The following is an 8,855-nucleotide window of genomic DNA, read 5'->3' on the forward strand; positions in this document are numbered from 1 at the left end:
GAGAGAACCCACATAAAGGAGGTGATGGGGGTACGGGCTGCAGAGTGGTTGTTTGTGTAGACAGGTGCCTTACAGACCACTTGTTTATTATCGTTAGGAAGTGGTTGGCTTTGGGAGGGGCAGCCTCCCCAGCCTCAGCAAGGCCAAATGTCAAAGCATTAGACTAAGAAAGCATGGTTAATACAGATACAAACAATTACCCTATATTTTAGATGGCAGAGCTGAAATCCAGAGGGGTAGCCTCCCATAAGTCATATCTCCACCCAGGGGAGGACCCAGATTTCAACCTGAGTCTACCAGATCCCTCAAACCATGCTCTCACCAATGTGCTATGCTGCTCTTCATTTAGCTAATTAAGCATATTATGTGGCCACTTATAACTATATAAGAAGATAATTTACATAACAAGGATGGTGAGCTATTTCTGTATAAAATAATTACAATAAGCAATGACAGGGAGACAGGATTTCTTGTAGCCGTCAAAGAAAGCTTGGTGGGAAAGGCATCATTCAGACTGGGTGACTCCACTCAGAGATGACAGGGGCATCATCCGTGCTGGAAGATGGGGTAGGAGAGAGGAGAAAGGGCACGCTGACAAGATGGGAAGTTATGTGATCACAAAGGCAGCAACGTGCAAGGCCTGATATAAACACAGTGTTAATAGGGCTGCCTTGGCTACTTGCCAGTAGATTAGAAAGAGAGAGAGGGAGGATGCACCTGAACGCCACTCGCTTTAATAAGCTCAACTCATCAGAAACACTGCATGGATTTATAATACAAAATCTTTGGCATGATGGACTAAATATCAAGAAAATATCTCCATCTAAAAATAGTACCATAATCTAAGTACCTAGGCTGGATGGAATGTAGAGTAAGAATCAGGCTGGAAATTTCCAGTTTGACATCTTACGAGATCACGTTAGGCTGAGAGTCTGTGATCAGTACAGACAAAGGGAGGCCTTTCCCTGTGGAACTGAATGGAGCGTCAAAGCTCTTGGCAAGTGATGCAACCACCATTCTTTGGTTTAGATGTTTCTGAGTGTCGTGCTGTTGCCGGGCACTGTGTGAGCTGATAGGGAGTTCTAAATCATTAGTCATGCTCATACAACAGAACCTCCGCGACTGAGGGACTAACAAAGCAGTGAGCGCACAGTCTGAAGCATTAGACTTGGAGGAGTCTGTGCAGCCCAGCCCTGGAAAGGTATAAAGAAGGGGCTCCTGTACCTGTGATAAAATTCCAGGAGGTCCCTGCAAAGATCCTGGCAGCACAAGGTCTGCCCTGCATGGCTTAACTTGCAAATCTCCCACTTCCCCAGGGGCGTCATACCTCTCTGATCACTCTCGCACTTCAGGAGAGACCAAATCACCAAGGGAGTTTTTAAAGCACATTATGGATCCCGACGCTGGCAAAGATAATGATTCCCTGTCTAATAAGGAAAACTCCGCCTTAAATCCTTGATAACTCCTTTGTTATCAGTTAACATTTAAGCAGCCAAGATTAGCAAGAATGTAACTAAAGTCTACAAGGGCAGAGGTATTTGTTCACTGAGATAGCCACAGTGCCCAGCCATAGTAGGCACTTTAAAGCTTTTGGGGTTTGGTTTGTTTGTTTTTTGAGACAGTCTCACTCTGTCACCCAGGCTACAGTGTCATGGCATCAGCCTAGCTCCCAGCAATCTCAAACTCCTGGGTTCAAGTGATTCTCCTACTTCAGCCTTCCGAGGAGCTGGGACTGCAGGCATGCACCACCAGGCCCAGCTAATTTTTCTACTTTTCTCGCTTTTGCTCAGACTGATCTCAAACTCCTGAGCTCAAGCAATCCTCCCACCTTGGCCTCCCAGAGTGCTAGGATGACAGGCGTGAGCCACCAGACCCAGCCAATAGCTTGTTGTTGAATGAAGGAATTAGAACATAGGCATGGAGAAGGTGAAAGAGGTAAAGGAACCAAGTCAAGAAGGAGTGTCAAAAGAAGAAAGGAGTACTTTTAATAAGGAAGGGTATTAAGAGCAAAGTTGGCTTTTAGCAAAAGTCTGCTATATTTGAGATGGGGGGAGGAAGGAAAGCGTCAGGTCTTCATTCTGCTAATCTAGAATTATAAGTTGAATGGAATTTCTTAAATCATTGTTCTAAGGAAAGCTCTGATTATGAAAAAATAACCGTTCAGTATCTTTCAAATCCCCAAAGGCTCTTTGCTTACTGTTTCTAGCTTTGATCCGTGTTCACGGAGCACAGCCATCAAACACTTTCAAGCTACGAGAATTCTCCGACAGGGTCCCGTGTGCTCATTTTTAGGTTCTCAAGTTCAGTGCTGACTCAGGCTCAGCAGAAGCCTAGGATGGCTATCTCATCTCCAGACCTCCTTCCCAAGTAGAGGAGCAGGCCAGCTTAAAAGCATAGAATAAAGGGAAGAGATCTTGGAAAAGAAGGAGAAAAATCAGGACACTTTGCCAAGTAAAACAAACACCTACCCAACATCTGGCCTGAGGGGTGTGTAATAATGTTAGATTTTCCCAACATTATTGCCACTGGGAAATGATATTTTACTCATTATCTATCAGGCATTCGGTTTTCAACACTAGTTCCCCCCCTAAATTTAAATTCTTAGTTCTGGTTTTGTGTCTAATTCACTTCTCTATTTACACATCGTTTTTGGAAAGAATATTTTTTGTTACAATTTTTTTCCCTCTTTTTTTCTCTCTTTCTGATTATTTCTGTATTTGGCCTAGTTTTCTCCCTTTGCTTTGGATTGGCAATGTGTGGGCCTCAACAGGTAGGCAGGAAGGCAGCTGGTCTCTTTAAAAGAACCAAGCAGATCACAAAATGTCTGTCACATGAACATGTCTGCTTAAAGCTTCCCACTCGGGTGGGCTGAGCTCTGAGCTCTGATTTGCTCGAGTTTAAAAAAAAAAAAAATTCCCCTAATTTCACTGTCAAGATTTTGAGAAGCATTCTTATGGTTTTAAAGAGATTATTGCATAATTTGTTCATGTTTAAAGAATTATATTGTTAAATAAATTTAGCTCTCCAGATTCTAAATGACAAAAACAAGTGAAGTTACATCATTTGAATTATGAAGTGATAATGTCTTCCAATTCTGCCCCAATCAAAAGTGTAACAGTTTAAAGCTTATAATAATCATGTTCAAACATATTCAGATTATAATTACTTTTCTTCTGATAATGATAGCCCGTCTGATTGGATGATTACCTATTTGACTTTGATAAGTCTCAGAGGTCAAAAAAGGGATAATTGCAGACATCTGTTTTCTATGGAAAATATAATCTCAGAAAATAGTGTTTAAAGTGACATCTGCAAATATGTGTTTTAGAAAGAAACTCGTTGCACATTTAAAATCACAGGGAAAAGAAGCAATTCCTAAGCTACTGTGTATTCCCCTGTCTTTGTAAATAGATGAACAAGTTTAACTTACTAGTATTCATGTATGCATAAGTAATTACAAGCAGGCATGATTATATTTTGTACAGGTAGAATTAGAAATGGAAATAGATTATGAGAAAGGAATTTGAAAGGGTCTATGTTATGGAATGATACAGAAGTCTTTCTCTTTACTTTTGTTTGTTTCAATTCAGTCTAGGCATCCATATGTGCAACCATTTTCCTGGTGGTTTTTTGTTTGGAAATTGGAGCTGGAAGATCCCGTCTCCCTGACTTTTCCTTGGAGGTGACTCTCTCTACTTATGAGATGGCTCCTGGTGGAGGGAAAAGGTTCACTCGTGGCCACCATGCTTCCCTATAGAAGAGGTGCCAGCTTCTGTTTCTGCAGGTGCATCAGCTTCCTAACCATCTTAAAAAGATGCCAAGAGCCTCTCCTCCCTCCAGCCGGCAGCTGCATTCTGCTGCAAAAAGGGAGAACTGTCTCCAGTCTTTCTAAGTCATGCAAGACCTGTGTTATCACTTTTGAGTTTAGCTTCCTAAAATATGACTTTCTCCATAGCACTTCCCCTCTCAAAACCCTTCAATGGCTCCTTGGTGTTTATAGAAGGAATTCCACATTTCTCAGCAATTTGTGTTCCTTTGTAGTCTGACCTTCACCTATTTTTCTCATCCTTTCTTCTACATAAAACTCTCCTCTTTTGTTAAATTCATTTAATGCCAAAGGGTGTTAATCTTTGTTGCTTCTTGTCTAGATCTTTGGTAATGTCACTACATTTACCTAGAATTTTATCGTCACCATCTCTGCCTTTTTTTCCTTCTTTTTTTGTTTTTTGGTGAGACAGAGTCTCAGTCTATGCCCTTGGTAAAGTGCCATGGCATCATAGCTCACAGCAACCTCAAACTCTTGGGCTCAAGCACCCCTCTTGGCTCAGCCTCCCAAATACCTGGGAGTAGAGGCACCCACCACAATGCCCGGCAAGTTTTTCTTTCTTTCTTTTTTTTTTTTTTTAGCAGAGACAGGGTCTTGATCTTGCTCAGACTGGTCTCAAACTCCTGAGCTCAGGCAATCCCCCCACCTCAGCTTCCCAGAGTGCTAAGATTACAGGTGTGAGCCACCATGCCTGGACACCATCTCTGCCTATTATTCATTTATTGCTATTGTTAGTTGGTTGGTTTTTGCCTCTCAGGTGCACAGGACTGGATAGAACATAATCTTTGATTAATAATATACTAATATGGTTGGTCAGAGCAAAACCCTCCTTTATATTTATCCACATATATTGAAATTTTAGCCAAGTCTACCTAAATCCTATCCTTTCAATAAAGTCTTTCCCTATATACACAATGACCCTGCTAAAAGGACTCTTTCTGTCTCCTGGACTATTACAGTATTTCTTATACAGGGCCTAGACCACCACTTGCATGAAACATATCACATGCTGCCCAATCCCACTTTTGTCTGCAGACATCCTCAGCCAGTTCCTTGTGGCCTGCTATGTAATATGTGCCCAGTAGTTTGTTGTGGCTCTAGCATAGGCTGTAACAAGATTTGTTATCTCTTATCTATGTCTGTCTTCCCCCAAACCAGTGAGTTTCTTGAGGCCAGACTTAGTTTTTCATTCATCTTTGTGTCCCTAGTGCCAATGACGGTGCCTGATAAGCACTGTTTAGTAAGCAGTCATTGCATATTTTGGAAAACTAGATTATAAACTTCGGGGAAGCTACAGGATTTCAGGTAAGGAATGAACCTCCTGACTTATATTTCCTTTTTCATCTCTCACAGTGCCTAGCAGACTGCTGAATGGTTGTAAGTACTTAATAAATATGTATTGATTGATGCTTAAATTCCTTCAGAAAATTAATGGACTGTCTATAGTAAAGAGGACAACCAACTATCTCAGTTTCCTCTAAATTCTCCCAGTTTTAAAGTAGAAAGTTCCATGTCTAGTAGTTCCCTTGGGTCTTAGGTGACTAGGATGATTGGTCGACTTGGTTAGAAGTCTCATACACATAACAAATGTTAGAGTCGTATGGTGGCTCCAGTTCGTCACTGAAATGATTGAAAAGAGCAAGTAAAGTTTTACCAAGAAATAGTCTTTTAACAACTTGCACAGCAAGCTGGGTCCCTTCCTAGTGACTGCAGACTCTGTAGAAAGCACAGTTTTAGGTTTTACACACAACTTTGAGGAGTATCAGCTGCTTCTTGGAAGTCTCCCAGGGTCTTAATTAACTCTGTTCTCATAACAACCTACTGGGAAGGCCTTGATAACACTCCACCCACAAGGTCTTAATCAGCCTCATTCTCCTAATAGCCCAGGTCATCTTGACTCAAACCAGTCCAAAATCGCCCACCCATATTCATCCTTTGCCCTGCTCATATCTAGCTAACTGCCTAACACCAGCAACATAAATGCTGATATTTTTCTCCTCCTCATTGAAGTCTTTTTATAAGGATCACTTTTGCACACTTAACCTGAATTTCTGTGTTTGATAGTAACTCAAAAAGTTTTATGAAAATCATCTAAAATTCAGGCTCTACAGAGGTTAATTTAAAAAACTATATTGGTATTCCACCTAGTAAAAACTAGTAAGATTTTGAAATGCAACATGGCGATTTCATTTCTCAGAATGAGATTTTTCTTTTGTGAGTTTTAGGAGACAGAGCTCAACATAGACCCAAGTCCATGACTTTCTGGCCAAGCAGGGGTAGGGTTATGCCCACCACTTTTCTTGCCCAAACTGCAAGGGTGGTTCAGTTTAGGTCCAGTTGTTCATTGACAAAGGTACAATTATTGAGACAAGGATTGCCAAGGAAGACAGGAATTTTCAATATAACAAATTGAATGGGAGAAGCCTCCCCAAATCTGTTTTTCTGAAGCCATGGACTTTTTCATGAGGGGCTACATGTCTTGTAGTGGGTGATGGTATAACTAAGGAGGGCTACAGACCCTGGGGGCACATCACGCGGCCGGGGGGTGGGGGTGGGTGGCAAATCTTGTTCAGTGACCTTCCTTTCAAAATCTCAAATGAGACTTCTTGCAGAAAATCTACCATTTCTGGGAAGCAACTGAAAAAGTTCTAATAGTTAAGGAAGGAGATAATTTAAAAAAAATACGTATGGGGGTTCATGGAATTGCCTATACTTTCAGGTGGGGGTCACATCCCACTAGGCACAGACCCCTCTTTCTGTGTGAGCTGGGGCTGGGGGAAAGTAAAACCAGCCTCCTTGGACCCTTTCAGAATTCTTTATGAAAACTTAAGAATTCTTGCACTCTCCATTTTTATTCCACTCCACATCCATTGTTATTGAGGGAATATTTACTTGCTATTGAAGAAAGCCATGTGGGATGTATAGTCGATAATTTCATCAAGGAATAACTTATCTTTCTGCTTTTGGTGGAAAAGGGGAGGGAAATAGTTTCACTCAAGTGGCTTATGAGCTTTTGAAGAATATTTACAAAGAGATATTTTCAGACAGACAAAGACATTATTACTTTCCAATCTTTAGTAAAAAAGCAGCATTAAAAACAAACAAAGACTAAAACAAAACAAAACAGTGGAGGCTACCCAGAGAATGCAACAGCCATTGATTTCTGTGTTAGTCACTTAACAAATATACACACAGAAGATGCGCGTTTGTTTCTAGGGAAAGGCCCAGATGGGAATTATCCTGGATGTAACTTACATGATTAGAGATTTGTTGGCTCTTTCTCTACCAAGAAGAGAGAGAAGGTAAAACAAATGAAAAAAACATTAAAAAACAAAGGTGGCCAAGCTTCTAGCAAAAGCAAATCTTTGCCATAGCGAACTCTGGGACTTTGACACACTTGAAACTCACAGTCTACATTATCCTATGGTTTCATTTTTGTTTGTTTTGAGATATCTAGGTGAACTAAGTGTAGTCGCCTAAAGGTGTTATCTTAGTCTATTCCTGCCGCTATAAGGAAATATCACAGATTGAGTAATTTATCAACCACAGAAATTCATTAGTCATAAATTGTGAAGGCTAAGAAGCCCACGATCACAGTGGTGACAGATTTGGTGTCTGGTGAGGGCTTGCTCTCTGCTTCCAAGATCGTGCCTTCCTGCTGTGTCCTCATATGGCCTCAGAGTAAAAGAGGGGGCAGCCCTCAGAAGCCTCTTTTATAAAGGCATTAATCCCCTTCACAAGGGCAGAGCCTTCATGACCTAATCACCTTCCAGAGGACCCCCCCACCCCGTCTTCTAATAGTATCACCTTGGTATTAGGTTTCAACACATGAATTTTGAAGGGACTCATAAATTCTATTCAAGCCATAGCAGATGTGATTCTCTTTTATGCCAGAAGATTGACCTCTAGCTAACAACCATCTCCACTCCCTGACATAACTCGGCCCTAATGAGGATAAATCCTTGCCTAGGCAGCTGCAATAATTACCCTGCATTCTCTTTGCACATCATCCCATTTGTATTTCATAATACAAACAGAATCAAAGTTCAGTTTACATACATAATCATGTCATTCTTCCTTATCACTCAATTCCCTGTTAACATCTTTCCCCCGGGATGGAGTATTTTGAGGTTGAAGACCAAGATCCTTATCACAGTCCTCAAGACCCTATTTAGTTTGGCCTCCGCTACCTTTCCACTCACTGTGCACTACTCCCTCCCTGTTTCTCTGTACTTCAGCCAGGCCTCCTCCAGGTCCTGACACCTGCCATGCTGTTTCCCACCACAGGACCTTTGCATATCCTATTATTTCCACCTGGAGAATGTTCTCTCTTTTATTCCTTTAGGGTGCAGCTCAAGCCTATTCTTTCTACCTGGGTAAGAATTCTATGTGGGTCAGAATTCTTTGTGGTATATTCTCTTAAATCCATTAAGAAGATTGGTGAATATGGAATAGTATATCCATTTGTGTTGTGTACACATCAAGTAACCTCTATCTCTGGCTACTTGCTTGGTATTTGGTCCTCATTGCTCAGCAAAGTGATCAGCAGCTACTGGTCAACTTCTTGGGATTTTGGGGGAAGGACTTTTTTCAAAGTCTGTTCTTGTGACTGTGTACCAGTATTGTGTACTGGACGTGCTATGTAAAATAAGTACTAGACTTGAAAAGTTCAGGCTTTGATTCTGTTCTTGTGACATGCTAAAAGATAGAACTTATTAGCCTTGGCTTCTCTGCCTATAACACAAGAATAAAAGCACCTGCTGCCACCCAGCTCATCACTTCCGCCATGCTATTCTCTCAGGACACGGTACCTCTGCACGTGGTGTTAACCTTCAGACGCTGTAATAGAAAGACTTAAAAATGCAGTGCTTATAAACAAGATAGAAGTTTATTTCTCGCTCACAGAAAAATCCAGGCAAGTATTCCAGGATGGGTGTGCTGGCTTGGGGGTGTCAGCAACCCAGGCTACCTATATTGTCTGGCTCTTCTGCCCTCAGCACACAGGGGCTCAGGATGGGTCCACTAGCTT

This window comes from Otolemur garnettii, unplaced genomic scaffold (assembly GCF_000181295.1).
Source record: "Otolemur garnettii isolate 467f Iridium unplaced genomic scaffold, OtoGar3 scaffold00041, whole genome shotgun sequence".
In the NCBI taxonomy this organism is placed as follows: domain Eukaryota; kingdom Metazoa; phylum Chordata; class Mammalia; order Primates; family Galagidae; genus Otolemur; species Otolemur garnettii.